This window comes from Callospermophilus lateralis, chromosome 6 (assembly GCF_048772815.1).
Source record: "Callospermophilus lateralis isolate mCalLat2 chromosome 6, mCalLat2.hap1, whole genome shotgun sequence".
Taxonomy (NCBI): domain Eukaryota; kingdom Metazoa; phylum Chordata; class Mammalia; order Rodentia; family Sciuridae; genus Callospermophilus; species Callospermophilus lateralis.
Window position 1 is genome coordinate 54,972,797 of NC_135310.1, and position 19,135 is coordinate 54,991,931.

The 19,135-nt window shown below is 38.3% G+C and overlaps 1 protein-coding gene and 1 non-coding gene across 2 annotated transcripts in view; both read right to left on the reverse strand.

The window, feature by feature from the left end:
* Amd1 (adenosylmethionine decarboxylase 1) overlaps positions 1–19,135 on the reverse strand; it is a 530,556-nt gene that overhangs the window by 254,137 nt on the left and 257,284 nt on the right. The gene's annotated exons all lie outside the window — the stretch shown is intronic.
* Positions 4,147–4,253, reverse strand: LOC143402715 (U6 spliceosomal RNA). The gene has a single exon (XR_013091777.1). It is a non-coding gene; the product is annotated as a U6 spliceosomal RNA (small nuclear RNA).

Sequence of the window (19,135 nt, forward strand, 5' to 3'; positions counted from 1 at the left end):
AGGGAATAGATTCTTTTGAGAATTTGCAGAGTTTCTCTGGAAGGTTCCAAAGTCAATTTGAGGAAAGAAAGAAAGGAAGGGAGAGAAGGAGGCAGGGAAAGAGGGAGGGAAGGAGTGGGAGGAAGAAGAAAGAGAGGCAGGCAGACTGGCAATATAGAATTTGATTTTGAGTAGTTTGTTAAAAGTATCAAAAGGCTTAAAACACTGGATTGTATGTTAACAGCCCATCCCTGCTGCTGGCTGAGGTACCAGGCCTGCAATACAGGAGCTCAGTGGCATTAGGCAGTTTCTGCTGGATGCAAGTGCCCCACCTTGTCCAGCAAATTGGTGAGGAATGAAGGAAAACTGAAATTGAGAAATGCAGCAATCCAAATGGCCACAGGCACAATTATTAATTCCTAGTTAATAGTTGTTCATGAAGAAATTGATCCTGTTACAAATAAGAATTTGAATTTGACAGACCTCATAAAATATATGGAGTAGACAATTATGAAGTCCTTTGATCTAAGAATCTGGATATGGATATCTTGTACTTTGTGGATATTCTAAGTATGACAATAAATGTGGCTATATAAACCTGAGAAAAACCTCTAGAAACTCCTTCTGACCGGAGTTCTTTATAAAGTAAAAGTATATGAAACTGACAAAAATATTGTAGTCTATGAAGGAGAATACCTCTTAGAGATTGACACTGTGGAGAGACTAACTTCTTTCTGTATTTGAAATAATTCTTTATGCCTTTGGAATATTAAGAAGTCATTACATAATTGTGCCTCCACATTATGTTCTCAAATGCCTGACATTGAAATCATTGTAAGGCCTATTACAAATTCAAATCTATTTTAAAGCCAAACTTGTGATATATCTTGAATATCATTTAGAGGATTTATCTATAGATTAAAAAATCACTTCACTTTCAGTCAACCCCCAACACACAAATAAAAAAAAAAAAGCAACAACATCACAGATTATTATGAAACAATGCAAATTGACAAAATATTTTAAAGGAAATTATAGCCAGCCCTCTGTATTCATCAGTTTTGTATCCACAGGTTGAACTAATTGCATATTAAAAATATTCAGAAAAAAATGAATCTGTATTAAATAGGAAGGAACAAATATTTTTCTTGTCATTATTTCCTAAAAAATATAGTACAGTAACTATTTACATGTCATTTACATTGTATTAAATACAACAAGCAATCTAGAAATGATTTATAGTATATGGGAGAAGGTGTATAAGTTATATGCAAATACTATGCCATTTTATATAAGGCACTTGAACATCTACTATTTTGGTACCTGTGTGGGAAAGGCGGGTGTCCTGGAATCAGTCCCTGACAGATACCAAGAGATGACTGTACAGAAAAGTTGCATGGTTGAAAATAACCTTAGCAGGCTGGGGTTGTGGCTCAGTGATAGACCACTTGCCTCTCATGCATGGAACACTGGGTCCGATCCTCAGCAATATAATAAAATAAATAAAATAAAGGTATTGTGTCCATCTACAACTAGAAAAAAATAAATTTTAAATAAAAAGAAAAAAAAAAGAACCTTAGCTCTTTTAATATTGTGAAGACTTTGTTTTTTTTTAAGCAATCAAAAGATCTAATAAAAGACTAGGATAATAATAATAAGAGACATATAATATTTACTTCAACTTTGTTTACATACTTTGTTGCTGGAGTTTCTTTGATGGGATTCAGATTTTTTATTTTTCCCCCTCCCAAGGGATACATTCTCAGCCTCTTGAGTAATAACCATGCTATTTAACCACAAATATTATTCAAATGTTAATGAAATGCTCTCACTGCATCCTCTTTTATATCTTACAAGGGCCAGTTGAGCTAACATTAGAACTAAGAAACTTTGACTTCTACTCTACATCCCTTTCTGCTGTAGTTACCCATTTGCTAATGGAGGGTTGTTTTGTTTTGTTTTGTTTTGTTTTGTTTTTAATCTCCTAAGAGACATATGCTTATCACTGTGGCTCTTTTTTGTCTTTGCAATGTATATTTTCCTTTCTTTTTCTTAATACCAATCTGAACTTCTGCCAAATAGAGTTGATCTATCCCTGAGTCTAGGAATGGACATGTGACTCAGACTGGCCAATCAGAAATGACATTTGTATGGCCTGTGACCCAAGGTGGACCAATGAGAAAGTTCAGATCCAGAACTTGCATTATATAGGAGAAAATATAAGAAAGGGCACAGTGGCCAGCCATCTTGCTAATCCTGTGGCATATAAGAAAGAAGTTAGCAGAGCTAATATATGAGACACTTGGATATAAGAACATCACTCAAATCCCTGGATTCTGTCAATCTTGAAGTCAAATTAATTGTGGACTTTTCACAAAAAAAATGTTTCTGTTTGCTTAAACCAAGTTAAACCCTTTGGCTTTAAACAAGTTAGATTTTCTTTATCAGTTCTTTAGGATTAGTAAATTTTATCTTATATAAATAAAGTTATTCAAATAAGACAAGTTAAATATTGGAGAAACTATTTCATTTTTTAGTCATGTGTAGTTTTAGAATTTTTGAGCCAGAAACTTGACGGACATTTAGCTAGACTAGCTCTAGTGAGAGGATCTGAAAATACCTTCTTCTGGATTTTGTGTCTTCCTCATGAGGTCTACTGGAAACCAACACCTGTAGAAGCTCAGGGAAAGACTTATTGGAATGGTGCATGAATCTGGGTTAGTGTGAGCATCCACGAAACTCCAAGTATGTGTTCTAATCTTATTCCTGAAATAAATTATTCATACTTTTTGGGGGAAAAAAGATGACATGAACCACAGAGAATTATTTTCAAAAGATGTAAGCTCTTTGTTTTCAAAGCAGATCACTTAAAAGGTTAAGAAAAACTTCCACCAAGAAAACTTTGCTCTTTTAACAAAGAATGGTTTTATACAAATGTAATTTTGATATTAAGCATCATTTTAAAAATTCCTGTAATAACTTCACTCAATTTTAACCATCTTGACCATACATAAAATTCTTCTTTCAAATGTTCTCTTCCACAAACCTTCTACCACTTTCTTATATCCTTGTAGCTTGTTCTGTACTTTTCCTCTTTCCCATTTTGGAACAACCAGTTATTTTACCTTAGGACAAAAATTATTCTTTGTCCCTTAACAATAAAATAACAACCAGAAAATACATTCTCATAACTTTCCATACCAGGAATATGTCTTACTTTCTTTGTATACACAGTTATTTACTTTCTTATTTCTAAAAATTGTATTTATTAATGAGAACTTTTAGTAACTCTAATATTTAGAAATACACACTTACGTATTGTATACATATCCACATTTATTAACATGCCCAAATAATTTTAGTTTCTCTCTACCAAATAAAAAAATACCAAAAGTATATAAACTTAAATTTAAGTTCAGAGTTAATATTTCAGCATTTAACTGACTTAGACAGGTTCAGAGATTTAATGAATATCTATTACTTAATTTAGTATATTATAATTTTAACCTTTCAAGTTACCCCAAAAAAGTTGTTGAAACTATGAAAATTCATTTATAAATTTTTATCACATTTGTGTTCACCTCATTTACTTGTACTTAACAATGATGCATGAATTGTTCATGAAAAAATTGTGAGATGTTAAACCAAGCTGACCACCGTCCTAAGTTATTTCCTTGTTAACTGTTTTTACAGCATGTGCTTCTTAGGCGGTTGTCAACAAAGCAAGAACAGAAAGTCAAATACATCTTTTTGCTGATAACTCAGAAAAAGCAGCTCTTAATTATTAAACCAACAATATTAAACTAGTCTTCTTTCCCAAAGATTTACTCAAATCATGTGAACTTGAAAAACATTGGAGTTGGTCTTGGTACTTCCAAGTGTTGAAGGAATCCATATAATCACTTATTTTCCTTTTAGCTAATTAAACAGAGCTCCTCTATGGAATTTATAAATTAATTTGAAAATACCATCCAGATAGGAAAATGTCACATAGCAACATGCATATATATATAAACAGATAGATGCAAAGATCTTATAGCTTTTGGTACAGTTTTTTTTTTTTTTTTTGGTCAGGTTTTCAAACAACATCCCCCCTTTTCAGACTAACAATATTTGTTTTATTTTTTTCTTTGTTCTTTTTAGTTATACATGACAGTAGAATCTATTAAAAATATGGACTGCTTCATGAATTTGCATGCCATCCTTGTTCAGGGGCCATGCTAATTTTCTCTGTATTGTTCCAATTTTAGTATATGTGCTGTCAAAGAGAGCATAACAATATCTCAATTAGGTCAAAAGACCAAAAGAGAAAATGGAATAACAATATTTAATGATGAAATGAGTAAAAATTCCCAAATCTAATGAAAACTATCCATCCCAAGTAGAATAAATACAATGAGATTGACACCTACCTAAACTTTACTCTTAAATCTTCTCTCTCTCTCTTTTTTTAAACAAAATACATTTATTTATTTATTTATTTTTATATGGTGCTGAGGATGGAACCCAGGCCCTCCCATGTGCTAGGCAAGCTCTACGGCTGAGACACAACCCTAGCCCCTGAGGTGTTCTCTTTTTCATCCTCTGACCACTTTACTCACAATAGCAGGGAGTCCCTCTCTTGACCTGCCTGACCTGTGCCCGAAACAGTTGTTAGGTTGACTCATTGCACTCTCTGCTTTCCAGCTTTTTATTAGTTATTTGTTTTATTTAAAATGGGATCTTGCTATGTTGCCTAGGCTGATCTTGGACTTGTGGGTTTCTACTTTTTTTAAACATTTGAACCCAAAATTTCTATTTGAAAAATTACAAAACCAACCAAAAGAAGCCAAATTATCAAATGCATGAATGAAACCAAATCTGGAATATAGACTTTCCAGTGTGGAAAACAGGATGTGCAGAGTGTGTGATTGCATTTTCAAAGTACATATGGAGTGAGGCTTTTGATTAGAGCAGAGTCATGAGTTGGGCAAATCTGTCCTGCTTCTCTATACACACACACACACAAAAAAAAAAAAAAAAAAAAAAAAAAACAACAACAACAAAAAAAAACAAAAAACTGAGTGAAATTGATAAAAAATATGCCAGGGCTTTGAATATTTCAAAGGGAAACATTTCAAATGGAAGTTCATCCCGTGGAAAAAACTCCTCTGAGAGACAAGTCCTGAGGAGAGAGAAAGGCTTTCTTCAGTGGCCAAATGAAGGAGAAGAGGGAACTTTGCTCACAAATCAGTTTCTCAACTCTGGTTGAGCGATTGCACAAACCACATAGGAATAATGAGGAGGAGGGATAGGCTAATAAAGTGGAGGAATATTCATATCTTTTTTTGGGAATAGGCAGAGATCTTCCAGGAACGCGGATGCCACCTTGTTTTATTTCTTTCTTGGTCTGGTGTTTCTGGTCATGATGGCTGGTAGGTGTCTTTGGCCTGGGGGGATGGCTAGGAGAGCCCAGGTGAAGTCAACACATTTCTCACATGTTCAACAGGCCTACATACAGAGCTGAGCAGAATCTGACCTAAAGGTTAAGACAACAAAGGGGACCGACACAGTATGAAGGCAGAGATGCCAAGTCTTTTTATCCCATTCCACTCACCCATTGGACATCCATAGACCCAAGTGAAGAGTTTTTACAGCAAAACTGGATTTCAGGTCCCTGAAGAGTAACCTAGGCAACCGTTATCATCATAATCTTCACATCAGACGTGTTAACTCCTGCAAAACTTGTGAGACTAATAATGCATTACTCAGCAGTGTGACCTTCTAAATTAGTGATTTTAAAAGTCAACTAAGAGCAAGTGAAGCTAACAGGTTTATTTAGAGTTTTCCTCAGTAATAAAACAACACATGGAAAAATATGTAGTCTTGAAAACCTGCTAACATTTTATATAAAAATAACGAGAGTCTATGGCCTTCATGCCTGGAGCTGCCCCTGCCCTGTGGCGTGAACACAGCAGTGTTACCAGGGCAGCACTGATGGTGAAAACCAGCAGCCTCGCTGTCAGAATCCAGTAGGCTTGATTTGGAGTGGAAGATGAAGACCCACCCCCAGTGCTGACAATAAAAGCAGCTAACTCAGGAGGAATTGTAAGGGAAATTTTGGGGCTCTCTTAGTCTGTGGTTGCAGTCCTGGTTGGAGTAAGGAGCTGACCAGCAGAAATTTAATGGGGGAAATCCTAGAAAGGAGAGCACCCTAGAGAAGTTATATAAGCTCTCCATACATCCCTGATTGATGCATATGTGTAGGGGAGAATCAAGAGAGCCTGAAAGAAAGTCAAAGTTAGATAGACTTGAAAATGAACTGAATTTTGAATGCATTCCTCCACTCACACGGAGATCCATTACAAAGGATGGATCTTTTAGGCTGACAGTGTTTGAACCCAGCCTCTGCCCAATCCCTGTCCGACCACTGAGTTCTGCAGATATAGGAATGATCTTTAGAAAGTTAGGCAGGCTAAAAAAAAAAAAAAAAAAAAAAAAAGACAAAACCTGAAAACAACAACAAACCCCAAAACAAAACAAAACCAAGCAGAAGCATTAGTGACCACACACCGCAGAAGACGAAGATTCTGCTTATTAAGTTCAGACCAGTTAATAAAGACAATAAATGCTCAGGGGAAAAATAAGTCTACTATTGCTACACTATATCATATAAAATGTCAAGTTTTCAACAAAAATCGTGAGTCAAGTAAAGAAACAGAAAATCTGGCCTATACTCAAGGAAAAAAGGAAGTAATAGAAACCAATTCTGAGTGGGCCCAGAAGAAATTAGATTTGACAAAGATTTCAAAGCAGCCACTATAAACATATTCAAAGAATAAAGAAAATCATGCTTAAGAATTAAGAAATCAGTGTAATGACAATTATTCAATAAATAGAAGATCTCAATAAAGAAGTAGAAGTAATTTTTTAGAAAGGAACTTAATGGAAATTTCCTTTCTTCCTTCTTTCCTTTTCTCCCTTCCTCTCTTCCTCCTTCCCTCCTTCCCTTCCTTCCTTCTCTCCCTCCCTTCCTTTCATCTCTTTCTTTCTTTCTCCCACTTCCCCTTCTTTCTTCTTCCTTCCTTTCTTGAAAGGGTCTTACTTTGTTGCCAAGGCTGGTCTCAGACTCCTGGGTTCAAGCAACTCTCTTATCTCAGTCTCCCCAGCATCGGGGACTACAGCCACATGTCATTGTGTCTCATTAGCTTAATGGAAATTCTGAGTTGAAGTGTATAATAACAGAAACTGTAAAAAAAATTACTAGAGGGTATCACAGAAGAAAGAATCAGTGAACTTTAAGACATCATTAGAAATTACTCAATCTGAAGAACACAGAAAAAAGATGAAAGAAAGTCAATAGAGCCTCAGATGTTGCTGGGATTTCTCAAGCATAACAACATATACGTAAGTGGAGCCCCAGAATACTAAAACAGAAAGAGGCAGGAAAAATTTAATGATATAATGGATAAAAATTGCCAAAATCTGATGAAAAATTTCCACAGACCCCAGAAGCTAAACAAACCCAAGTGGAATAAATACAAAGAACCACACCTAGACACATTATAGTATAGAAATCTAAAGCAAAAGAAAATCTGGAAGCTTACAAGAGAAAACCAACTGATCACATACAAGGGGACAATATAATTAATAACCAACCTCTCATTAGAAACGTGGAAGTCCAAAAACAGTAGCATGATATATTCAAATTGCTGAAAGAAAAACTGAAAATTTATGTCTAGAAAAACTAACCTTTAATAATGAAGGTAAAATATTCTCAAATAAACAAAATCAGAGAATGTTTGCTAGCTGATATGTTTTACAAGCAACACTAAAGGAAAATCCTTAAGCTGAAAGGAAATGATAGAGGCGGTAACCAGAATCCAAAAAGAAAGAAAAAAAAAGAAGAAGAACACAGGAAATGGTGAGTATGTGGGCCAATAGTAAAAATTGTTGTTTTATCTCCTCTTAATTTCTTCAAAAATATTTTGTAAAAATGTTATAATAATTAGTATAATAAAATATAATTTCATAAGTTTATAACACATGTATGCATATAAATAATAACAGCAAAAGGGAAGGAGGAATGGAGTTATGTTGAAGCAAAGTTACCATTTTACACTGGAATTAAGTTAGTATGAACTTGAATTATATTTTGAAAAGGTAAGATGTATATTTTCATCTATGCAGCAACAATTAAAAATTTAAAATATTTTTTTATTTAAAATTTTAAATATCTAAAAACCTATCAATGGAATAAAAATGTTACACATGATATTTAATACAAAAGAAGAAAATAAAAGCAACAGATGAACAACTAAAAATCTGCCACATATAGAAATTAAATAACAACATGACAGATATAATACAAGCCTATCAATAATTACATTACTTCCTAAACATCTAATTCAAAGGCAAACATAATTAGACTGGTTACAAAACAATATCCAATAAAATACTGTCTAGGGAGACAAACATTAGATTTAAAGATAAAAATAGAATTGACAGGAACTGGAGTGTAGCTCAGTGGTGGAGCACTTGCTTAGCATATGAGAGGCCCAGGATTCAATCCCCAGCAACACACACACACACACACACACACACACACACACACATAGGCACACTGGATTGACAGTAAAAGGATGAAAAAGATTGATTATGTAACGGTAATCATAAGAGAGCTGGGCTGGCTGAATTAATATCAGACAGATTGACTTTAGGAAAAGAAATATACTAGAGATTATAGATAGATAGATAGATAGATAAGCTTTTCATAATTGTAAAAACACCTAATATAGCAATAAGGTATAACTATTAAACACAAATAACAACAGAGCTGCAAAACATATGAAGCAAAAATTGACAAAACTGAAGAAAGAAATTGACAATTCTGTGTAGTTAGAGATTTCAATACCCAAATTTTGATAATTGATTAAATAACTGGACAGAAAATAAGTAAGAGTAAAAACGATTTAAATACTTTTTATTTTTTTTTTTATTTTAAGAGAGAGAGAGAGAGAGAGAGAGAGAGAGAGAGAGAGAGAGATTTTTTTAATATTTATTTTTTAGTTTTTGGCGGACACAACATCTTTGTTTGTATGTGGTGTTGAGGATCGAACCTGGGCATCACGCATGCCAGGAGAGCGCGTTACCACTTGAGCCACATCCCCAGCCCTGATTTAAATACTTTTAATAATGACAGGGCACACTCTTTGAGATAGACCATATGTTGGACCAGGAAACAAATCTAAATACATTTAAAATAATTGAAATCATTCAAAGGATGTTCTCTGCTCAAAGTGGAATTAAATTAGGGTCTGTCAACAGAGAGATATTTGGGAATCCTCAAATATTTGCAAGTTAAACATTGTATTTATAAATAATTCATGGACCAAAAAGGAAATAAATAAAACTAAAAACATTATGAATTTAAAGTTAACAGAACACAACATATCAAAATGTGCAGGCTAAAGCAGTGAGTGGTTGAGCTACTTCCTTAGTGAGCTACAGGGTCTCACTAAATTGCCCAGGCTGGCCTCAAACTTGGTATCCTCCTGCCTTAGCCTCCTGAGTAGCTAGAATTATAGGCATGCACCACCACATCCCAATTCTCAGTGTTAGAGTGGTTGTCTAGCATTTTGGAGGCTCTGGGTTCAATTCCCAGAATGGCAACAAATAAATAAATAACGGATAATAAAAGTAAAAATTAGAGACTATCACACTAATTTGGTATAAATCAAAAGGAATTTAGGAGAATATTTCAAGAGATACAAATTTGCAAAACTGACTCAAGAAGAAACAGGTTATGTATAAATCTCTAACAAGTAATATAATTGAATTTTTAACTAAAAATCTTCCGATAAAGTAAACTCCTGGCCCAAATACTTTCACTGGTGAATCTTACCAACATTTAAGGAAGAAATAGTACCAATTCTACTCAAGCTTTTCTATAATATAGAAAAGGAAGATCACTTCTTAACTGAATCTGTTTTAGAACAAACAGCATTACCCTGATACAAAAGCAAAATAAAGATATTTAAAAATTATAGACCTGAAATTTTCAGGCACACTGATGAAAAAAGTCCTTAATAAAACACTTGCAAATCAAATCCAGCCATATAAATGAAAATATAATACATTCCACCTAGGGATTTATCTCGGTAATCCAAACTGTGAATAGTGGTTGTACCTGAATGCTAGGATTATTATCAGTTCTTTTCCTTTCATGTTTCAACAATGAACATGGTTTCATTCTTCAGTGAGAATTTAAATATTGTGATTTTTAACAACATAAAGAAAGACACACAAAGAGTTTTCTTCCAATTTTTCCTAGAGTAGATTAGGAGCAAAAGAAAGGCTGATTTGGGTAAAAGATTTACAGAGAAACAAAGGAAAAGATAAAATGAAAATATGAAGCTAAAAAATGGCAAGCATACCAGGATAGCCTCTCCCTTGTCTCATAAATAAGCAGGAGTCAAACAGATTCACTTGTCACTCACTAGTGACAAGCAGGGCCCCCTCAGTCTTCCAGTCCCCCAGAGGAGCCACCTCCTCCCTGCATGATCTGGGAGTTTGCACAAGAACTAGAATCATGTTTTGTGACGTGTAAATCAAGAACAATGTGATGAAGTCATCAAAGAAGCCATGCTTTAAGGAGCACGGCATGTGCAGAAAAGAGACAGTACTAAGTACTCATTCATTGTCTATTTTTTTTTAGGGTTTTTTTAAATTTTATTTTTTTATTCTAATTTGTTATATATGACAACAGAATGCATAACCATTCATATTACACATATAGAGCGCATTTTTTCATATCTCTGGTTGTATATATAGTATATTCACACCATTCACATCTTCATATATCTACTTAGGGAAATGGTGTCCATCTCATTCCACCATTTTTTTTTTATACCCTTCCCCTCCCTCTCCTTTCCCCTATCTAGAGTTCATCTAATCTTCACATGCTTCCCCTTCCAACCCCACTATGAGTCAGCCTCCTTATATCAGAGAAAACATTTGGCGTTTGTTTTGGGGGATTGGCTAACTTCACTTAGTATTATCTTCTCCAACTCCACCCATTTACCTAAAAATGCCATGATTTTATTCTCTTTTAATGCTGAATAATGTTCCATTGTGTATATATACCAAAGTTTCCCTAGTCATTCATCTACTTACGGGCATCTAACTTGGTTCCACAGTTTAGCTATTGTGAATTGTGCTGCTATAATCATTGATGTGGCTGTGTCCCTGTAGTGTGCTGTTTTTAAGTCCTTTGGGTATAGACCGAGGAGAGGGATAGCTGGGTCAAATGGTGGTTCCATTCCCAGTTTTCCAAGGAATCTCCATTCTGTTTTCCATATTGGCTGCACCATTTTATAGTCCCACCAGCAGTGTGTGAGTGTACCTTTTCCCCACATCCTCCCTAAACTTATTGTTGTTTGTATTCTTAATAGCTGCCATTCTGACTGGAGTAAGATGAAATCTTAGAGTAGTTTTGATTTGCATTTCTCTAATAGCTAGTGATGATGAACATTTTTTCATATGTTTGCTGACTGATTATATATCACCTTCTGAGAAGTGTCTGTTCAGGTCCTTGGCCCATTTATTGATTGGGTTATTTGTTTTTTTTTGGTGTTTAGCTTTTTGAGTTCTTTATATATCCTAGAGATTAGTGCTCTATCTGATGTGTGAGGGATAAAAATTTTCTGCCAAGATGTAGGCTCTCTATTCACCTCACAGATTGTATCTTTTGCTGAGAAGAAGCTTTTTAGTTTGAATCCATTCCATTTATTGATTCTTGATTTTAATTCTTGCACTATAGGAGTCTTATTACGGAAGTAGGGGCCTAATCCAATATGATGGAGATTGGGTCCTACTTTTTCTTCTATTAGATGCAAGGTCTCTGGTTTAATTCCTAGGTCTTTGATCCATCATTTAACTTCTTATCTGGGAACTTAGACATTATTATAAAAAGTTACCCTGACACCAAAAGCTGAATGCGAATACAAATGCTTCTTGACTAAGACTGGGGTCATGACTTCATAGACTCATTAGTATTTAATGCTTAATAGATTGAAAATAATAAGTGGAAAATTTGTTTGATACACCTACCCCACAGAACATCATTGCATTGCCCAGCCTATCTTAAAATGTGCTGAACACTTAACCCACAGTTGAACAAAACCCAAAGCCTATTTTATTATGAACTATTGAATCTCTCATGTAGTTTATTGAATACTATATTGAAAGTGAAACAGAATGGTTGTATGCATGCACTGTCACCACTACAAAGAATCGAAAGTCGAATGTTGTTAAGTTGGGGACTATCTGTATTATGCACCTAGAAGGACAATCTCTGCAGGCAGGAGAATGAGACTAGTCTACCTCTGAAAGCAATAAGAGAGATATTTTATTTTCAATTGTATCATATAGTTTGCAAAAAAATGAAATAGTGAGTGATATATAGTCATTCCTCCCCTTACCCATTTCCCAGCTTTCCCAAAGCTCTGGTTCACAGTTTTAGTTGCACATATTCTTCCCCATGCTCAGTCCAGACCAGAGTGGGCAAATCTGAAGACTATGTCTGGAGTCAGTTGGACCAGACCCCACTGAACTGATGCAGATGCTGCTCAGGACTGGCTGTGCCAGGCATGTACATCCCTGGGCTTAAAATGTGTAAGGTCTCTCCCTCTCTGGCCTCAAATGCCTCCCCACCTAGTTGATAATTCCCCAACTCCTTTAGCAAAAAGCACGTCTTGTGCTAGAGATAGAAGTCTACAATGCCAAGTGTAGGAGAGAAAAACCTTGGTTGGGGCTTCCAAATAAAATGCAAACTGCAGTGCTCACTCAGAGAAATTTCAAAAAATGACAAGAATCATTAGAAGAATGGTAACAGCTCTAATAAAAAATGAGAAAGTAGGGGCTGGGCTGGTGGCTCAGCAGTAGAGCGCTCGCCTAGCATGTGCGAGGCGCTGGGTTCTATCCTCAGCACCACATAAAAATCAATAAATAAAATAAAGGTGTTGTGTCCAATCACAGCTTAAAAAATATTTAAATATTAAAAAAAATGAGAAAGTGTCAGACCTGATTTATGGGGAGGAACAGCAATGTGAAAGACATCGATGCTGGGCTTTCCTGGAGGTTGACTGGCAAGAGGACAGGAGATGGAAATTAAGAGCCATAGTCCACTTACAGAACTAAAGACAGAGGCTGGGCAAAGTGTGTAGGGAGAGCTGCTCTCAGAGGGCCCTGGAGAAGGCCATGGACACCTTGCAGAGCAGGTGTGGAGGTGCTTGAAGCCCAGCTGTTTCCCTGAGGCTAACTGTACTGGTGGAGAAGCCCTGAATCCCTTGGTGTTGCCTAATTTTTCCTTCTGGTGCCTCCCTATGAACCCTACATACTATCTCCATCCCTTGTCACCTCCTTGGGTTGGGCCACAGTCAGGACACACATGAAGAATCTGAGCTGAAACCCTTCATGTTTGAAGACTGACTCTCTGTGGTCCCTTGGGATGTGCAGCACCTGGGCCGCTGCTCACAGCCTGGTCTGCCTGTTTTAGTCTGCTTCCCAGGATCCTGCTCTCCCACATTCTGTGCTTCTGTCTTCTGGCTCCACAAGCTCGTGTTACTTTGCTTGGCATCTAAACCTCACTCTGCAGGCACTCAGTGGAATTTTATTGAAAGGCAGTGTGATCCAGTGCTTAAGCAAAGATTTCTAGAGGCTGTGTAATTGTGGCCAGTTATTTAAGTTCTTTCTGTTTTAGTTTCTCTCTGTGTGAAAGGGGATAATAGTACAACTTGTTTTCATAAAGTCTTAAGAATCGAAAGGGTAAATATGTGTAAACAATTGAATAATGGCTGGCACAGGGCACAAAAGGTGACTTTTATTCATTCCAGACTTATTTTTTGAGCAGCTACTTGTCACATGCTATGCTAGGTGACAGACATAAAATATCGAATACTAAGAAGCACAAACCTCATCCTAGGCTAAATGAGAGACATTTAGATTTTAATCAGTAATTACATTGTACATAACAGTAAAGTCTTGGTCTGTTTCCTATTACTCTAATAGAACACATGATCCTGGGTAATTTCTAAAGGAAAGAGGTTATTTGACTTATGGTTCTGGAAGTCCAAGAATATGGTGCTGGCATCTGCTTGGCTTCTGGTGAAAGCCTCATGGCAAGAAGTAGAAGGGCCAATAGGTGTGTACAAAGGGATCACATGATGGGAGAGAAAGCAAGAGAAAGCCTTGCTTTTTAACAACCCACAGTAACTAATCTAGTCCCCAGAGGGTAAAAACTCATTCTCTCCCATGAGATGGCATTAATTCAATTACTAGGGCTCTGTCCTCAAGTCCCAAACACCTCCCACTAGTCCCTACTTCCCAACATAGTTGCATTGAGGAATCAAGTCTTGAGATGGGTTTTGATGGGAACAAACTATATTCAGGCCACAGCAACACTGCTACAGAAGAGCTGAGTACAGCACCAGAGAGTGTAATAGAAAGGTCTCCCCCAGGGCGGGCTGAAATGCCCAAAGAAGGACCTTGAGATAAACACTGGCTGGCCTCTGTACTATGATCCTTGGAAAGGACTCAGGTCCTTGAACTAAGTAAGGGCCCTGTGATGGAAACAGGATATTATAAATATCCAAACAACCTGCCAGGAACACACACTGAGTCTTCTTGAATCTTCTACCAGCAGTGGGACATGTGGCAAAGCCCCAAACTTGGCTGAGCCTCAATTAACCAGCCCTGGAGTTAAATAATCAACACTATTCCCAGAGGTCTGTCCAAGTCCTAGAGGTGGAGGAGACCCCTGTTTCTGCAGCATCGGTGGGTTGATTCTGTCTACATACAGAGAACATTTCAGAGTATTTTGGAACCAGAAATCTCCAAATGCCAAATTAGATCAGAGATGCCAAGGAAATTTTAAAAATCCAATGACCCCATTAGACATAATTAAAGCTGCCCAGACTCTCTAAATTTGTTTTGGGAATTATATTTCAATATTTTTCATCTTTTTAAATCAGTGCAAAATAATAATACAGAATAGTGGGTTTCATTGTGGCATATTCGTACATGCATATAACATAGTTATGTGATCAATTTTGTTTTGGTGATTTTTAAAGGTAGAAAAATGAATTAATATGTAACCCATGGGCAGAGACTTGTTCATTCTTTTAAGCTCAATCCAGGATTACTGTCTACATGTGTTTTAGTCCATTGTCTATTTCTTAAACAGAATATTGAGACTAGGTAATGTGTAAAGAAAGAGGTTTCACTTTAGTTCATGGTTCTGGGGGCCAGGAAGTCCAAGATTGGGTGGCTTCATCTGCTCAGCTTCTGGTGAGAATCATATGCTGCTTCAACTCATGGTGGAAAGTGGAAGGGCAAGCAGGCTGGTGAGAAAGAGACAAACCTGGGGCAGCCTCACTTGATAACAGCCTGCTGTCATGAAAATGAATTAGTCCAACAAGAGCAAGAATTCCACTCACAGGAGAAAGGCATTAATCCATCATGGGTCTGTCCCCATGACCCAAACACCTCCTACTAGGCCCCTCCTTCCAACTGACAAATTTGGGACCAAGTCTCAACATAAGTTTTGGTGGAAACAAATTATTGAAACCAAAGTAACATGATTCTCCAAACCTGGGCAGACTTCCTACCAAAAATGGACTGATGCTCCACCTTCCGAAGAGTGGTTGCTTCCAGGAGCAGCAGACATCAACATCCTGGGAGCCTGATAGACATGCACAGCTTTGGGCCCCACTTGGACCTATGAATTAGAATCTGCATTTGAACAATGTGAGTGGTAAATGCATCAAATTTGAGAAGCACTGGTCTGGTGGGTGTAGGAAGGCTTTCTACCTCTTGATGAGCACTCTGAATATGACACCTTCATCTACATAGTATCAACTTTCAGGACAACAGTCATCTCCCTCCAAGTTCAGTTAATGTAAGAATACTATATACTGGAAAATGGTTATCTGAATATTTTGGGCTTAACAGTGAGATTTTCCAGCCAAGAAGAAAAATCTAATTTGCATTCCTGAATAGGTACACAGCCTATTTCCATTATGACTGTCATCACTTCACCAAATTTGCCCATTAGACTAGTCAGCTCAGTGCACTGACCTCAGTGAGGCCTGCCTTATCCTCTGGTGAACAAGCGAGTGGTGAGTGCCCTGCTGGGTGCCAGGGTATGGAGACCAACACTGCGCAGTCCTTCTCCTTGAATTTTGGGATTTCAAAGACTTGGGACCAAATTCAGCTGAAACTTCTGAACATCCTCAAGCTTGCTGCTATAATCCTCCCAAATCCTGAACTTTCTCCATGAGCCAAAGCCATAATCTATTCTGTTCTCTCCTTCATCTGAATCAAGGAATATGTTTTCAGAGATGGTTTTAACTTCTTCTGTAAGTAGGTAGTCTGAAAGGGAAGATGGTGGAGGGTGTTCTTGAGGCTATACATTTGTGATTCTTAATCTTGGCTCCACTCAGGAAACTAAAAAATACTGATACCCAATTGCACCCCAGATCAGTTAAAGAGCACTCTCTTCAACAAAAGCGTCCACACACAAAAAGCACGTGTATGCGCACGCACACATACACACCTTATTATTCTAATTGCTTTTCATTGTATTCAATCTCCATAGCAACCCACGTGGTAGGTATTCTTATCATCCTCATGTTTTGATAACTTTAGGGCTCTGGAGAATTAGGTGAATGAATGAGGTTCCTCAGTCTGTGACCCAGGGAGTCTGTCAGATTCTGCATTTGATCATTCTACTAAATGGCTTCAGACTGAGCTCCTGGCTGATCCTAACACACAGGGCTAAACTCCTGGGCTACACCTATTTTTCACTCCAGTCTCACAGGACCTGTGCTCACCTGGGCAGGAGGTGGGTGTCAGGGTGGGGTGGGCTTGGGGGAATGTGGACCCTCGTATCAAAGTGATGCTCCTTTTCCTTTCTGGTGCCTGGTTCTAGGTCCCCACATCTCAGTGGTGACAAGCCATTCAAAGTCACCTTATCCCTGGCTCCATTCTCTTTGCCCTCCTATCCATTCATCTTCTTTCCATCTTATCCTCCCTTTAATCTCATCCACCTAAATAGGTTCTCAGCACTTCTCATTGCCTGTTGGGTTAAGTCTGAATTCTTCTACCAGGCATTCCAGGCCCTGCCTGTCCTCAGCTGGCCCCAGATTTGTTTCCTCTGCTCCGGTCAGAGCTCAGTCCCTCTGCTCACCTAAGCCCTCCCCTTCTTCCCTTTCTGGTGCTGAACTGAATCAGGCCCAGCCTCCCCTCCTCCCCACTTCCAGCCCATGTGACTTTCTCATTCAACACTTTCTGCCAACCCCACAAACCTTGAACTTCAGCCTGCACTGTCTTCTGATCGTTCCAGAGATATCAGTCAATCTCACCAGTAACACTGAGGGGCAGGGACTGTTAGTGGTTTGCATTTAAATGTCCCCAGCTAGTAGTGCTGTTGGGAGGTGGTGGAAAGCTTGGGGTGGGGGGAGCTAGTTGGAAGAAGTGGGCTTTGCCTTTGAAGGTGTTTTTTTGCCCTTTGCCCTTTGCTCTCTGTCTCTCTGCTTTCATGTTGCCAAGAGATGAACAGTTGGCTTATGCCATCCCTTCTGCTCTGCCTGGCCACCCATCCAAAAACAATGAAGCCAAGCAACTATGGACCGGAACCTCTGAAATTGGGAGCCAGAATAAATTTTTCTCCTTTGTTTTTCTTAGGTATTTTGTCACAGCAACAGAAAGCCAAGGAACACAGATTGCAACAGTCGCTCTTGTGTTCCCTGCTGCACCCTGCCAAGCACATCACAAATGCTCAATTAATGCTTGCAGAATTAGATTTACAGACAGATTTGAAAGCCAGGTTGATTTGATCTTTATCCTGCAAGTGACTGAAGTGCATTAAAGGGTCTATGAGCTGATTGCGATAAGGTCATAGTTGAGACAGTAGCATGGGAACTGAACAGACTGGACGTTGGGGTGGGTGTGGGAGGCAGGGAGGTCTGGACTGCAGGGTATGGTGAGATAGACCTGCAAGGGTTAGGTATGGTGTATAAGGTATCCAACACCATGTAATAAAACCCCAAAACTCAGTGGCTTAAAACAACAAATGCTTATTCTCTCACAATTTCTGTGGATCAAGAATTTGGGAGCAGTCTAATTGGGTGGTCTCTCTCAGGGTCTCTCATGAGGTTGGAGTCACAATATTAGTTGGGGCTATAGTTATCTGAAGCCTTGTCTCAGAGCTGTGAAATCTGCTTCCAGGGCCACTCATGTGCCTAGTGAAAGGAAAGTGAGCAACGGGGAGATGGGTGAGTGAGAAATGAAAGACGGAGACCCAGCAGAAATACACATGAGAGTTTATTTGTCAGAGATGACAAATAAAGGCACATCTCTCCATAGATGGAGAGAGGCAACACAGACTTGGGGTTCGGGACTTTTATGGGACAGGATCAGGGATTAGAGCCGGTGGGTCCTAATGCAAGAGGTTAAGGGTGGGGTTGGTATGAGGGAGTGGTGAGCCTTTCTCAGAAACGCCCTTGGACAGGAAAGTGAAATTTTTTTTAAATGGTGGCTGTCACTTAGGATGGCCATCTAGATGCTAAGCAAGGACCTTACACCTACCATGCAGTAGGTTCCAGTACATATTTGCCCAACAAATGAGTGAACACCAGGGGAAGCAGGCGCCCCTCTGCCTTGGGTTGGGAGTTTGCACTTTGCACAGGGCAGAGGTGACTGAGGCTGCAATCTAGCTGGCACTCTGCCTTGTGGTCACATTGTGGGGCAAAGGCTTCTTCCACTTGAACACCTGTGTCCCTTCAGCTGGGTCTGTGCAGAGGGGCACCTCTTCCTCAGTGCTGCTGTATATGCTGGCAGAGGCAGGGTCTCCCGAAAAGATATCGGGGCGGAGGCTGCAGGCCATGGTATGGCCATGGCGGAGCCTTTCTGATATTTGCTCCACTCTTCCTGCAGCCCTTTAGTCCCATTCTTCCTGCCTGAAGCTCTCTCAGGAATGGCTGTGAGTGATTCTGCAGCCTCTCCTCTGGAGTAAACAAGTCAGGCTCTCCAGATCCTTTTCTTTCCCACATTTCAACTTTTCTGCAACTTTAAAGGTCTGACATAACAGGGGGTTCTCCTCTGGCTCCTGTTTGCT